Here is a 16,157-nt window from a genome sequence, read left to right on the forward strand (position 1 = left end):
ACCATTTGCAAGGTCTTTGCACACCAGTGGGTAGAGTTCCATTTTTAATTATTATTCATCATTATAATAGAACCTCCATGAAAATCTAGTAACTATTTCAGAGAAGCAGTTTGGAATAAAAAAAAAAAAAACAGCTTCTAGAATTCAAGATTTTTTAAAAGAAGAGAATGTTACTCTAAGAAAACCATTTTCAAATTACTTGATATTCACCTGAAGCCTAGCAGCTGCCAGCTAGCTTCTTATGCCTGCCAGCTTTTATGTAGTCAGGCTTGTTTGCAGAAATAAATACTAGAACGATAAATCTTCTCATTGAACTTGAGAGTTTTTTTTTTTTTTATCATATTATTTACTTTTCACATCAATGTAAAGTGACTGAGAAATTTACTTGAAATTCAGTCAGACATAGCTGAGGAATGAAAAATATACTGACTAACATGACTTGTAATAAATCACAAAATATAATGAAATGAATGACGCCAAACAAAACATTGTGAGGATAAGAACTACAGTTCTCCCAAAATATATAATTGTGTTTGCTCACCAATTTCATTAATCTGTACATGAGCTAACAAGATGAATATAGAAATAAAACCTAATGGTAATCTTTAGATAAATAAAATGCATTCCTCTGTCATGGTTCCTGCATGCAAAAATATCTACAAATCATAAAAGGCATTTGGTATTTTTATTTATTCATTTTTTATGTATTTTGCAACTTTGCAGTTCTTCTCACAGCTTAAAAATTCCTACATTTTATACCACTTGTGTGCTTGGTCACTCAAATTGACAGACTTATCCCAAAGAAGATTTTTTCAATGGGTGGAATGAGGAAGGAAATAAAAATCTATTTACCAGAAGAATTGATTCTTAATGGAAAAAAAAAAAAAAAAAAACTCTCTGCCCTTAGCGCTGTCAGTTGACTGATAAATCATAGATCAAAATCCTTCCTATAAAATATTGAAGGAAACCCTCTTCAGGCCCAGGCTTTTGCTTTAATGATTTGTGCATACTAAAGAATATTTGAGTATAAAATAAATTCAGAAAGTTATCCCAGGATCCAATTTTCTCCAAGCCAAAGGCCATCTGCTCAATAGGTCTATAATCTTGATTCTGTGTGTGTGTGTGTGTGTGTGTGTGTGCCTACATACATGCATGCACAAATAGAGAAAGAAAAAGACAGAAAGAGGGGTGTTCACTTCAGGCTGCCTATCAAATTCTCCAGAAACAAAAAAAACGTATATATATTATATTGCCCACATTTATGTCATTGTCAATGAAGTTTAAAAATTAAGGGATTTAATTAATAGATTTTAGGGTGTAAAACAAAATTGGAAGTAATTAGTGGTTAACAGATTCTCTGCATTATAATATTATAAGTTAATCAAGCATTAAAAAAAATGATTTCAACATAATGTCCACAGAATCTATGCAGAGCTGGAAAATAATCTGAACTGAGCTTTTTTACATGTATTATGTTTTGAAAACGCGTTTCTTTTTTTTTCCCACTCTTTTCCTTTTTTTTTTTCTTTATTGATTAATTGGCAGATTAAATAAATGGCTAATGATGCCTAGAAGACAGCCTGATCACCAGGCATCTGTCAGCTCGTGGAACTGGGATGCCTTTCGTGTTTCTGCGATGCTGGAAGCTATGCCACTACTATTTCAAATACCAGCAGTGTCACCCATGGTGGACAGGTTTCAGCAGAGCTTCTAGACTAAAACAGGCTATGAAGGAGGAACCGGTGATCTACTCCTAAAACAACTACCTGGTGAAAACTCATGAATCACAGTGGAACATTGTCTGATACAGATGAGCCCTCAGGCTGGAAGCTACTCAGAATATGACTGGGAAAGGGCTGCCTTGTCAAAGTAGAGTGGATGGAGTAAAGCTTTAGGGAACTTCATTTGCTGATGTGGCAAGACTCAAAATGTGGGGGAAAAAAATCAGCACTAAACATCCATGGACAATAGGAATGTGGAATGTATGAATTTACAAAATTAAATTTTTCAAAAAAATGAAATAAATATAGATTTAAATTTTTTTTTTTTAGTCATTAGTGAGCTGAAATGGACTGGTATTGCCCATTTTCAATCAGAAAATCATATGTTCTACTCTGCCAGGAATGACGAATTGAAGAGTACCTGGTTCACATTTGTTGCCAAAAGAACACTTCAAGATCTACCCTGAAGTACAATGCTGTCAGTGATAAGATTAACATTCATATGCCTACTAGGAAAGCCAGTTAATATGACTATTATTCAGATTTAAGCACCAACCACTAATGACAAAGATGAAGAAACTAAAGATATTTGCCAACTTCTGTAGTTCAAAAAGGATGAAACATGCAATCAAGACGCATTGGTAATTACTGATGACTGGAATTTGAAAGTAGGAAACAAAGATCTGTAGTTGGAAAATATGGTCTAGGTGATAGCGACAACATTGGAGATTCCATGATAAAATTTTGCAAAACCAAAGATTACTCACTGGAAGTACCTTTTTTCAATGACAACATAAACGGCAGCTATACATGTGGATCTCACCAGATGGAATACACAGAATCAAATCAATTACATCTGTAGAAAGAGATGATGAAGACGTTCAATATTATCAATTTGGACAAGGCCAGGGTCTGACTTGCCTATATGCAAGCTCAAGTTAAAGCTTAGAAAATTAAAACAAGTCCACAAGAGCTGAAGTACAACCTTGGGTATATCCCACCTGATTTTAGAGACCATCTTAAAAATAGATTTGACACATTGAACACTAATGACCGAAGACCAGATCAGTTGTGGATGACATTAAGGAGATCATACATGAAAAGAAAAAGATCATCAAACAGAGAGAAAAGAAAGAAGCCCAAAATGGATGTCAGAAGACTTTCTAAAACTTGCACTTGAACTTAGAAAAGCTAAAATGAAAGGAAGAAATGATGAAGTAAAAGACTTGAACAGAAGATTTCAAAGGGCAGATCAAGAAGACAAAGTAAAGTACTGTAATGAAATGTGCAAAGACCTGGAGTTAGAAAACCAAAAGGGAGAAACATGTTTGGCATTTCTCAAGTGGAAAGAAATGAAGAAAAAATTGAAACCACGAATTGCAATACTGAAGGATTCTACGGGCAAAATATTGAATGACGCAGGAAGCATAAAAGAAGATGGAAGGAATACACAGAGTCACTTACCAAAAATAATTGGCTGATGTTCAACAATTTCAGGAGATAGCATATGATCCAGGAACAATGGTACCAAAGAAAGAATTCCAAGCTGCCCTGAAGACACCGGTGAAAAACAAGTCTCCAGGTACTGAAAGAATACCAACTGAGATGCTTCAACAAATGGATGCAGTGCTGGAGGTGCCCACTCGTCTATGCCAAGAAGTTTGGAAGACAGCTACCTGGCCTTTAAGTAAATGATCTAAGATATTTTTTCCAACACTTGACGTTGTTCCTAGCAAAAGGAAGTACTGGACAAAATCACCTAGTCTGCCATGCTGAGAAGGAAACAAAGTTTATTCCTTTGTGTATTCCTGGGTGCATTTCAAGACTCTGGGACTCACATGGAGAGCTCTGTTCCATGTCCTGCAGTCTTGTTGATGGCAGAGTGCATCTCTAGTTTTGCATGGACAATAGGATGCCGTGTATGAGTCATAAGTTCCAATAAACAGATACAAACCCCACCACAAACAGATGGCACATCAACTCTCACTTACTGGCTGATTTTTCTCTCAAATAGAACATGTCATTCTTTTGGAAGCTCAGCTATGCACATGTGTTATTTTAATCAGCATTTGGATGTATTAGTAGTGAGTGGTAGACCTGCACATCACCTTAGACTGTCATCCTGCCTGAAATGTCTAATTTGATTGCTGCAATATGTAGTTGTTGTTGATAGGTTCCATGAAGTTAGTTCCAATTCATAGCCACCCTATCTACGACAGAATAAAACGCTGCCCGGTCCTGAAAGTTTAATACAGCATCAACTGAAAATTTCAGGAGCGTGATGCGGGAGATTGGATTACTGGCAGGAAACACACATTCAAAGCCACGCTTTCAGATACCATCCTTGATTGGGGCACTGCTGCCAGTTTCCTGCTCAGGTCAAAATCCTATAGGCAAGAGATTTGGTTGCTACGCAACACCTAAGCTGCCCTTGCTTCCATCAGCTGTGACTGAACCATTTTGAAACAGTTCAAATCCCTGAAATAAAGCCTGGATATGCCATCAAGTGAAGCGTGCACGTGTGCATTTTTGTATGTGCAAGTCAACTCCATCTGCCTTATGGAGAGTGGAATTCTCTAAAAAAATTGCGATTGTGTAGTTTTCCAGTTAATTTTTTAGTAACTCATGAGTTTTCATCTTTTTTGATTATCCTTATAATTATTACATTCAACTTTGTAGAAGCTGTATCAGAGGCAGCTGAAATTAACATATTTGAAACAGATCCTCCCAGGAAAGAGAATAAAAAGTAAGAGTTATTGAATACTCATTATGTGTTAATCACCATGCTAAGTGTTTTAGGCATTTTCTCATTAATTTTCACAAGAATCCTATTGGTAGGAAGTATTACTGATCTCTTTTTTCCTATGAGTAACCTGAGAAACAGAAGAGTTAGTAAATTGGTAGTAAGGGAATTCAGATTTCTAGACTTATCAATTCAGATCTTAACTATGGTCCTAAATATCCAAACTTCAAAGGCTATCTGTAGTATGAAAATCTGAGAATTAGCATACAACATATGTGTGTATTAGTGTATTACATATGTGTAAATACTTTTGACGTACACTTTTAGTGAATCATAATTGATCTTATTATTTTGGGTTTTCATAATTAAAATTAGATTTAAAATAAAATTAAAATATATCCATGAACATTAAAATAATGTTTAAACATGATATTAATCATTTTAACATTAGAGTTATAAAAGTTGAATGATTATTTGAGGTACATATTTAACTTAATCATTTTTCTTAATATTATGTCTGGTATTTTCCAAATATGTATTTTTCCTATATTGTCCTATTTTTAATTTTCTTTGTATAATTTTAATTTATAAAGAAAATAAATTGTATGCAATCTTCTTCAAGGTTCTATTTCATTATTATTTGAAATCATGACACTTAAATAACTTTTCTTTTATACTTTAGTATTTTTTATTTGAAAAGTCATTCCCTTTACAGGTACCAATTTATTTGGTAAATTGAGAGACGATTTTGCTAAATGGAAACCATTTTAAATTTTAATATTTAATAGTGAATAAATTCTAGTCCATAGCATTGTCATTGTTATTAGCAGCCATTCAGTTGGTCCCCAAATTAGGATGACCTCATGCACAACACAGCAAAATGGTGCCCAATCCTGGGCCATCCCCATGATCATTTGCAGATTGGGCCCTTGTGATCCACAGATTTTTCACTGGTTGATTTTTGGAAGTAGATCACCCAGGCCTTTCTTCCTAGGCTGTCTTAGTCTGGAAGCTCTGCTGAAACCTTTTCAGCATCGTAGTAACATACAACCCACCGCTGACAGATGGGTGGTGGCTAGGCACGAGTTACACTGGCTGAGAATCAAATCCAGGCATCTCGCATGAAAGACCAGAATTCAACAAAAGAACCACCAATGCCTCATTAGCCCATAGCATTTTAGGTATCATCATTTTGTTTTAATTCAAATTCCCTTTGTTCGACAAGTAATTCTTATGGACAATCTCAAGTAAAACATATGTTTCACCAAGTTTGTATGCTGCAAAATTGGCAGCCTTCTCAGATTTATCCCATTCTGGCACATAATTTTTTTTCAATTAAATGTGTATTCCAACAAAAGAGTCACCTTAAAAAAAAAAAAAAAAGATTCATCTCACAAGTGAAAACATTACAAATTGCAGTTAAAATTTTATAAAATCAAATCATGTACACTTTTTAATCCTCACCATATAATTTATTTAATTTCATGGGCATATGTTTCACTGTGTGTCTGTTTCCAAGTCATGTTTTCAGTCACTTCTACTAAGAAATTCAAAATCTGATGTTTTGCATCTTTCTCTGATTGAGTTCTCTGATAAAAGACTTCCAACTCATTTTGAACTAAATAAAACTACAACTGAATGGACTCACTTATCAAAAAAATCCACTACCCTTATTTTAAAATTTATCTGGGAGAGTAAAAGCCTTCGGATAGCCAAAACAATTTTGGAAAAGGAGAATAGAGTGGGAAGAATCAGTATTCCCAATACCAAGAGTCACTACATAGTCTAGAAATAACAACTGTGTGATACTGGCAGAGAAATAGGAATGAAGATCAATAGAACAGAATAGAGAACTCAGGAATAGACCCACACAGATATGACAAATTAATTTTTGACAAAAGAGTAAAACCAATTCAACAATTCAATGAAAGAGCACTGTTGTGAGGTTCATACCAAACTTAACTCAAAATGGCCCATGGACTTAAATGGAGAAAGTAAAAACTATAAAAGTTTAAAAAAAAAAAAAAGAATAGAAAATCTTCAAGACGTAGGAAAAGGCAAACAGTTCTTAGACTTGATACCAAAATCCTGACCCATAGAAGGAACAATTGATAGATAATATCTAATCAAATCTTAAAGGCACTTTGGTCTGTGAAACACTTTTTTTTTTTAACTTTTACAGAGCTTTAAGTGAACGTTTACAAATCAAGTCAGTCTGTCACATATAAGCTTATATACACCTTACTCCATACTTCTACTTACTATCCCCCTAATGAGTCAGCCCTTCCAGTCTCTCCTTTCCTGACAATTTTGCCAGTTTCTAACCCTCTCTACCCTCCTATCTCCCCTCCAGACAGGAGATGCCAACACAGTCTCAAGTGTCCACCTGATACAAGTAGCTCACTCTTCATCAGCATCTCTCTCCAACCCATTGTCCAGTCCCTTCCATGTCTGATGAGTTGTCTTCGGGAATGGTTCCTGTCCCAAGCCAACAGAAGATTTGGGGACCATGACTGCTGGGATTCCTCTAGTCTCAGTCAGACCATTAAGTATGGTCTTTTTTTGAGAATTTGGGCTCTGCATCCCACTGATCTCCTGCTCCCTCAGGGGTTCTCTGTTGTGCTCCCTGTCAGGGCAGTCATCGGTTGTGGCTGGGCACCATCTAGTTCTTCTGGTCTCAGGATGATGTAAGTCTCTGGTTCATGTGGCCCTTTCTGTCTCTTGGGCTCATAGTTATCATGTGACCTTGGTGTTCTTCATTCCCCTTTGATCCAGGTGGGTTGAGACCAATTGATGTATCTTAGATGGTCGCTTGTTAGCATTTAAGACCCCAGATGCCACATTTCAAAGTAGGATGCGGAATCTTTTCATAATAGAATTATTTTGCCAATTGACTTAGAAGTCCCCTTAAGCCTTAGTCCCCATACCCCCGCCCTTGCTCTGCTAACCTTTGAAGCATTCATTTTATCCCGGAAACTTCTTTGCTTTTGGTCCAGTCCAGTTGAGCTGACCTTCCGTGTCCTTCCCTTCACCTAAAGTAGTTCTTATCTACTAACTAATCAGTAAATAACACTCTCCCACCCTCCCTCCCTCCCCGTCTCCTAACCACGAAAGTATGTGTTCTCAGTTTATGCTATTTCTCAAGATCTTATAATAGTGGTCTTATACAATATTTGTCCTTTTGCCTCTGACTCATTTCACTCAGCATAATGCCTTCCAGGTTCCTCCGTGTTATGAAATGTTTCACAGATTCGTCAATGTTCTTTATCGATGCGTAGTATTCCATTGTGTGAATATACCACAATTTATTTCACCATTCATCCATTGATGGACACCTCGGTTGCTTCCAGCTTTTTGCTATTGTAAACAGAGCTGCAATAAACATGGGTGTGCATATATCTGTTTGTGTGAAGGCTCTTATTTCTCTAGGGTATATTCCGAGGAGTGGGATTTCTGGGTTGTATGGTAGTTCTATTTCTAACTTTTTAAGAAAATGTCAGAGAGATTTCCAAAGTGGTTGTACCATTTTACATGCCCACCAGCAGCGTGTAAGAGTTCCAATCTCTCCGCAGCCTCTCCAACATTTATTATTTTGTGTTTTTTGGATTAATTTTTTTTTTTTTTTTGTCATTGGAGATGGAATCTCATCGTGGTTTTAATTTGCAAATGATTGAGAGCATTTTCTCATGTATCTGTTAGCTGCCCGAATATCTTCTTTAGTGAAGTGTGTGTTCATATCCTTTGCCCACTTCTTGATTGGGTTGTTTGTCTCTTTGTGGTTGAGCTTTAACAGAATCATAGAGATTTTAGAGATCAGGCCCTGGTCAGAGATGTTATAGCTGAAAATTCTTTCCCAATCTGTAGGTGGTATTTTTACTCTTTTGGTGAAGTCTTTAGATGAGCATAGGTGTTTGATTTTTAGGAGCTCCCAGTTATCTGGTTTCTCTTTGTCATTTTTGGTAATGTTTTGTATTCTGTTTATTCCTTGTATTAGGGCTTCTAACGTTGTCCCTGGTTTTTCATCCATGATCGTTATTGTTTTAGTCTTTATGTTTAGGTCTTTGATCCACTTGGAGTTAGTTTTTGTGCATGGTGTTTGGTATGGGTCCTGTTTCATTTTTTTGCAAATGGACATCCAGTTATGCCAGCACCATTTGTTAAAAAGACTATTTTTTCCCCAACTAACTGACACTGGTCCTTTGTCAAATATCAGCTGCTCATATGTGGATGGATTTATATCTGGGTTCTCAGTTCTGTTCCATTGGTCTACGTGCCTGTTGTTGTACCAGTACCAGGCTGTTTTGACTACTGTGGCTGTATAATATGTTCTAAAATCAGGTAGAGTGAGGCCTCCCACTTTCTTCTTTTTCAGTAATGCTTTACTTATCTGGGGCTTCTTTCCCTTCCATATGAAGTTGGTGATTTGTTTCTCCATCACATTAAAAAATGTCATTGGAATTTGGATCGGAAGTGCATTGTATGCATAGATGGCTTTTGGTAGAATAGGCATTTTTACTATGTTAAGTCTTCCTATCCATGATCAAGGTATGTTTTTCCACTTAAGTATGTCCTTTTGAATTTCTTGTAGTAGAGCTTTGTAGTTTTCTTTGTATAGGACTTTTACATCCTTGGTAAGATTTATTCCTAAGTATCTTATCTTCTTGGGGGCTACTGTGAAAGGTATTGATTTGGTGATTTCCTTTTCGGTGTTCTTTTTGTTGATGTCGAGGAATCCAAGTGATTTTTGTATGTTTATCTTGTAACCTAAGACTCTGCCAAACTCTTCTATTAGTTTCAGTAGTTTTCTGGAGGATTCCTTAGGGTTTTCTGCACATAAGATCATGTCATCTGCAAATAGTGATAATTTTACTTCCTCCTTGTCAATCCGGATGCCCTTTATTCCTTTGTCTAGCCTAATTGCTCTGGCTAGGTCCTCTAGCACAATGTTGAAGAAGAGTGGTGATAAAGGGCATCCTTGTCTGGTTCCGGTTCTCAAGGGAAATGCTTTCAGGCTCTCTCCATTTAGAGTGATGCTGGCAGTTGGCTTTGTATAGATGCCCTTTATCATGTTGAGGAATTTTCCTTCAATTCCTACTTTGCTGATAGTTTTTATCATAAATCGGTGTTGGACTTTGTCAAATGCCTTTTCTGCATCAAATGATAAGATCATGTGGTTTTTGTCTTTTGTTTTATTTATATGGTGGATTACATTAATGGATTTTCTAATATTAAACCAGCCTTGCATATTAAACCAGCCATGCATACCTGGTATAAATCCCACTTGGTCATGGTGGATTATTTTTTTGATATGTTGTTGAATTCTATTGGCTAGAATTTTTTGAGGATTTTTACATCTATGTTCATGAAGGATATCGGTCTGTAATTTTCTTTTTTTGTGGTGTCTTTATCTGGTTTTGGTATCAGGGATATGGTGGCTTCATAGAATGAGTTAGGTAGTATTCCGTCATTTTCTATGCTTTGAAATACCTTTAGTAGTAGTGGTGTTAACTCTTCTCTGAAAGTTTGGTCGAACTCTGCAGTGAAGCCGTCCGGGCCAGGGCTTTTTTTGTTGGCAGTTTTTTGTTTACTGTTTCAATCTCTGTTTTTGTTATGGGTCTATTTAGTTGTTCTACTTCTGAATGTGTTAGTTGAGGTAGGTAGTGTTTTTCTAGGAATTCATCCACTTCTTCTAGGTTTGCAAATTTGTTAGAGTACAATTTTTCATAATAATCTGATATGATTCTTTTAATTTCAGTTGGTTCTGTTGTGATGTGGCCCATCTCATTTCTTATTTGGGTTATTTGTTTCCTTTCCTGTATTTCTTTAGTCAGCCTGGCCAATGGTTTACCAATTTTGTTAATTTTTTCAAAGATCCAGCTTTTGGCTTTGTTAATTCTTTCAAGTGTTGTCCTGTTCTCTAATTCATTTAGTTCAGCTCTCATTTTTATTATTTGTTTTCTTCTGGTGCCTGGTGGATACTTTTGTTGCTCACTTTCTATTTGTTCAAGTTGTAGGGACAGTTCTCTGATTTTGGCTCTTTCTTCTTTTTGTATGTGTGCATTTATCAATATAAATTGGCCTCTGAGCACTGCTTTTGCTGTGTCCCAGAGGTTTTGGTAGGAAGTGTTTTCATTCTCGTTGCATTCTATGAAGTTCTTTATTCTCTCCTTAATGTCTTCTATAACCCAGTCTTTTTTCAGCCGGATACAGTTCAGTTTCCAAGTATTTAATTTCTGTTCCCTAATTTTTCTGTTATTGATCTCTAGTTTTATTGCCTTGTGGTCTGAGAAGATGCTTTGTAATATTTCGATGTTTTGCATTCTACAAAGGTTTGTTTTATGACCTAATATGTGGTCTATTCTGGAGAATGTTCCATGTGCGCTAGAAAAAAAAGTATACCTTGCAGCAGTTAGGTGGAGTGTTCTGTGTAAGTCAATGAGGTCAGGTTGGTGGACTGTAGCAATTAGGTCTTCCATGTTATCTATTGAGCTTCTTACTGGATGTCCTGTCCTTCTCCAAAAGTGGTTTGTTGAAGTCTCCTACTATAATTGTGGAGGTGTCTATCTCACTTTTCAGTTCTGATAAAGTTTGTTTTGTGTATCTTGCAGCCCTGTCATTGGGTGCATAAATATTTAATATGGTGATATCTTCCTGGTCAACTGTCCCTTTAATCATTATGTAGTATCCTTCTTTATCCTTTGTGGTGGATTTAACTTTAAAGTCTATTTTGTCAGAAAGTAATATTGCTACTCCTGCTCTTTTTTGCTTATTGTTTGCTTGATATATATTTTTTCCATCCTTTGAGTTTTAGTTTGTAAGTCTAAGGTGTGTCTCTTGTAGGCAGCATATAGACGGATCGTGTTTCTTTATCCAGTCTGAGACTCTCTGTCTCTTTATTGGTGCATTTAGTCCATTTACATTCAGCGTAATTATAGATAAGTAAGTGTTTAGTGTTGTCATTTTGATGCCTTTTTATGTGTGTGGTTGACAATTTCATTTTTCCACTTACTTTTTTGTGCTGAGACGTTTTTCTTTGTAAATTGTGTGCTCCTCATTTTCAGAGTATTTGACTTTATGTTTGCTGAGTCATTATGTTTTTCTTGGTTTTTATTTTGAGTTATGTAGTTGTTATACCTCTTCGTGGTTACCTGAATATTTACCCCTTTTTTCTAAGTGAAAACCTAACTTATATTGTCCTATATCGCCTTGTATCACTCTCCATATGGCAGTTCTATGCCACCTGTATTTAGTCCCTCTTTTTGATTATTGTGATCTTTTTCATATTGACTTCAATGATTCGCTGTTTTGAGCGTTTTTTTCTTTTTAAAATTAATCTTAATTTGTTTTTGTGATTTCCGTATTTGAGTTGATATCAGGATATTCTGTTCTGTGAACTTGTGTTGTGCTGGTATCTGATGTTATTGGTTTTCTGACCAATTTCCTTTAGTATTTCTTGTAGCTTTGGTTTGGTTTTTGCAAATTCTCTAAGCTTGTGTTTATCTGTAAATGTTTTAATTTTGCCTTCATATTTTAGAGAGAGTTTTGCTGGATATATGATCCTTGGCTGGCAATTTTTCTCCTTCAGTGCTCTATATATGTCATCCCATTGCCTTCTTGCCTGCATGGTTTCTGCTGAGTAGTCTGAACTTATTCTTATTGATTCTCCTTTGTAGGAGACCTTTCTTTTATCCCTGGCTGCTTTTAAAATTTTCTCTTTATCTTTGGTTTTGGCAAGTTTGATGATAATATGTCTTGGTGTTTTTCTTTTTGGATCAATCTTAAATGGGGTTCGATGAGCATCTTGGATAGATATCCTTTCGTCTTTCATGATGTCAGGGAAGTTTTCTGCCAACAGATCTTCAACTCTTCTCTCTGTGTTTTCTGTTATCCCTCCCTGTTCTGGGACTCCAATCACACGCAAGTTATTCTTCTTGATAGAGTCCCACATGATTCTTAAGGGTTCTTCATTTTTTAAAATTCTTTTATCTGATTTTTTTTTCAGCTATATTTGTGTCGATTCCCTGGTCCTCCAGATTTCCCACTCTGCATTCCAATTGCTCGAGTCTGCTCCTCTGACTTCCTATTGCATTGTCTAATTCTGTAATTTTATTGTTAATCTTTTGGATTTCTGAATGCTGTCTCTCTATGGATTCTTGCAACTTATTAATTTTTCCCCTATGTTCTTGAATAATCTTTTTGAGTTCTTCAACTGCTTTATCAGTGTGTTCCTTGGCTATTTCTGTAGATTGCCTTATTTCATTTCTGAGGTCATCCCTGATGTCTTGAAACATTCTGTATTAGTTTTTTATATTCTGCGTCTCGCAATTCCAGGATTGTATCTTCATTTGGGAAAGATTTTGATTCTTTAGTTTGGGGAGCTGTAGAAGCAGTCATGGTCTGCTTCTTTATGTGGTTTGGTATCGACTGCTGTCTCCGAGCCATCACTAAGATATCGTAGTGATTTATTCGATATTTGCTCACTGAGTCTAATCTTGTTTTGTTTTCTTTCAATATACATAGATGGGCTACTAGATTGCGCTGTCTTGATTGTTGTGGCCCTTGAGTCACTTATGTCCTATTACCAGCTGGTTTGGGCTGTTATCAGATGTATAAGCCTAGAGTCCATTCACTATTCTTGAGTAGAATCTGATTTTGGGTCATCAAGTGTGTGGTGTAGACTGTCACCTATCCACCTAGAGAAGTAGTGGTGATAGTTGTGTGCACCAGATTCTAGTGGCAGCAGGGGTTCACACTCTAGGGGGGCAGGATGCTGACAGGTTTCCCCCAAGTGCCAGTGAGGTAGGTGTGTCTCTATTCCTAAAGCACTTTGGTGTGTGGGCTCTGCAGCTGCACCTTAGGCCCCCACTGCAAGTACCTCTACAGATTGGTAGGTGTCACCGTCCTTAGACCCCTAAGGCAGGAGGCTAGGTGGTCTGGGGGGAGCTTCATCCCTCAGTTCCCTATTGTGGGTCAGTGAGGGTTCTGTTGAATACCCGGAGATATCAGACCTGGGAAACTTGTCTTTCCAGTAATCTGCTAAAACAATTACACTCAGATACCTATCAGAAATGCCTTTGCATTATAGTAGCTGCCTTGTTCCCTGTAGGGATGAAAGACCAAAACTGTGGATCACATATGCTTGGCTGGAGCTGGTTCTGTGTTTTTAGTCCAATTAGGGAAGGATTTTTGGTCCCTGGGTTTTTTGTAGCTGCTTCTCTCAGGCCTGGAGAAAAGGTTAGGAAAAGACCAAAAAAAATAAAAGAAAGAAAAAACGCAGTGCAGTTCACTCTCTGGCTCAGGAAATTCCAATGTTAATGAAGCTTCCTGGGAAGGGGAGGGGAGGGTTCAGATAAATAAGAGAGAGTAGCACCCCGGAATATAGGCAAAGGTACTTATCTGAGATTCCCGAGGGGCACATCGACTGTGTGCACTGGCTGGGTAGAGATTGCCCCCGAGGGTCAGGTCCACGTCCCGTGCTTGCACTGTCTCAGAAGCCATGGTTAGTTCCTCCACTCCCAGTCCAAAGCCTAGTGCCAAGGTTCCTCGGTTGGGACACCACACTCCTGGCTCCAAAACCAGTCGCTGCCTCCCGGTGACTTCTCTTCCTATCAGCTGTGTCACTGCGCTGCCTGCATGCACTGGCTGGGCTTCCCCCGAGGTCACTTCAGGGGGCTAGGGCTGTGTCCCATGTTTGCACCATCTCAGGATGCCATGTTCAGCTCCCCTGTGCCCAGTCCAAAGCCCGGTGCCAAGGTTTCCTGACTGGGACGCTGGCTCCAGGCTCCGAAAACAGTCCCTCCTTCCCCGTGGTTGTTCGTTCTCAGTCTCTGTCACTCAGGTCAACTCTTTAGATCTGTGTTTGATGGTCAGGGCTTGTAGATTGTCATGTATGTGATCGATTCACTTGTTTTTCCAAGTCTTTGTTGTAAGAGGGATCCGAGGTAGTGTCTACTTAGTCAGCCATCTTGGCCCCACCTCTGTGAAACACTTTTAAAATAATAAAAAAGAGAAATGACAATGTACAAGTTTTTTCAAACCATATATCTGACAAAATACTTATATTTAGAATATAATATATGAGGAACTCTCATAACTCAAAAGTACACATGGACAAAACATGTAAACAGGCACTCTCAAAGAGTATACATGATGGCAGAGAGCACATGAAAAAATGTTCAACATCATTAATCACTACAGAAAAGCAAGTTTAAAAAAATGTGATATCACTACACATCTATTAAAATGGCTAAAAAATTATTAATAGTAACAATGACAACACTAAATGCTGTCAAGAAAGAAGTGAAATCACTCATGCATTGCTTGTAAGAATCTAAAATTGTATTGCCACTCTGGAAAATCATTTGAAATCCCTTTTAAAACTAAAAAAGGACTTACCATATAACCCAGCACTTACATTTTTGGACATTTATTCCATAGAAACAAAAAATAATAATTTTTACCCAAACACTTGTAGACAATTGTTCACAGCAGGTTTATTGTTACTATCCAAATAACAAAATGTCCTCCAGTAGGTGAATAGTTAAACTGTGGTACATCTATACCATGTAATTACTAGTCAGTAATACATTAGAGGAAACCCTGGTGGCATAGTGGTTAAGTGCTACACCTGTCAGCCAAAAGTTTGCCAGTTCGAATCCACCATGCGCTCCTTGGAAACTCTATGGAACAGTTCTATTCTGTCCCTTAGGGTTGCTATTTGTCAGAATCGACCTGAATGGGTCACTGACACTCACAACTTGCATGAGCCCCAAGGAAATTACAATGAGTGAAAAAAATGCCAACCTCAAAAGGATACGTATGTATCCTTACATAGCCATACATATGTATGATTACATTTATATGGTATACATGAAATAGTCGAGAACAGACTAGTGGTTGTCAGAAGTTAGGGACGGGATGGGAGGTGGGTGTGGCTATAAAGGAGTACCACAAAGAAGCTTTGAGGCAATGATGCAGTTAAGTATCTTCATTGTGGTGTTGACTACACAAACCTAATTCTGTGATAAAATTTCATAGTGCTACACGCAGTGGAGCTTGTAAAACGGGAATCTGAGGGCTGTCGTACTAAGGTGCCATTTAGTCGATTCCAACTTATAGTGACCCTATGGATAACAGAATGAAACACTGTCTGGTCCTACACCACCCTCATAATCTTTGCTGCTTGAGTCCATTGTTGCAGCCCATGTGTCAGTCCATCTCTGTCTTAGTCATCATCTAGTACTGCCATAACGGAAATACCACAAGTGGATGACTTTAACAAAGAGAAATTTATTTTCTCACAGTCTGGTAGGTTAAAAGTCTAAATTCAGGGCGTCAGCTCCTAGGGAAAGCTTTCTTTCTCTGTTGGCTCTGGAGGAAGGTCATTTTCCTCAATCTTCCCCTAGTCAAGGAGCTTCTTAGGCGCAGGGACCCTGTGACCAAAGGATGCGCTTTGCTCCTGGTGCTGCTTTCTTGGTGGTATGAGGTCTCCACTCTCTGCTTGCTTCCCTTTCCTTTTGGGTCAGGAAGGTGACCTAAGTAATCCTTTTAACTGAGGCAGAGATTATGATTTATTACACACTGGAAAATCACAAAAAGGAGGAAAACTAGACATGGCCTAACCAAGTTGACACATATTTTGGGGGGACACAATTCAATCCATTACAATCTGGTTGTGGGTCTTCCTCTTTCTC

The sequence above is a fragment of the Elephas maximus genome, chromosome 21 (genome assembly GCF_024166365.1).
Source record: "Elephas maximus indicus isolate mEleMax1 chromosome 21, mEleMax1 primary haplotype, whole genome shotgun sequence".
NCBI classification, from domain to species: Eukaryota; Metazoa; Chordata; class Mammalia; order Proboscidea; family Elephantidae; genus Elephas; species Elephas maximus.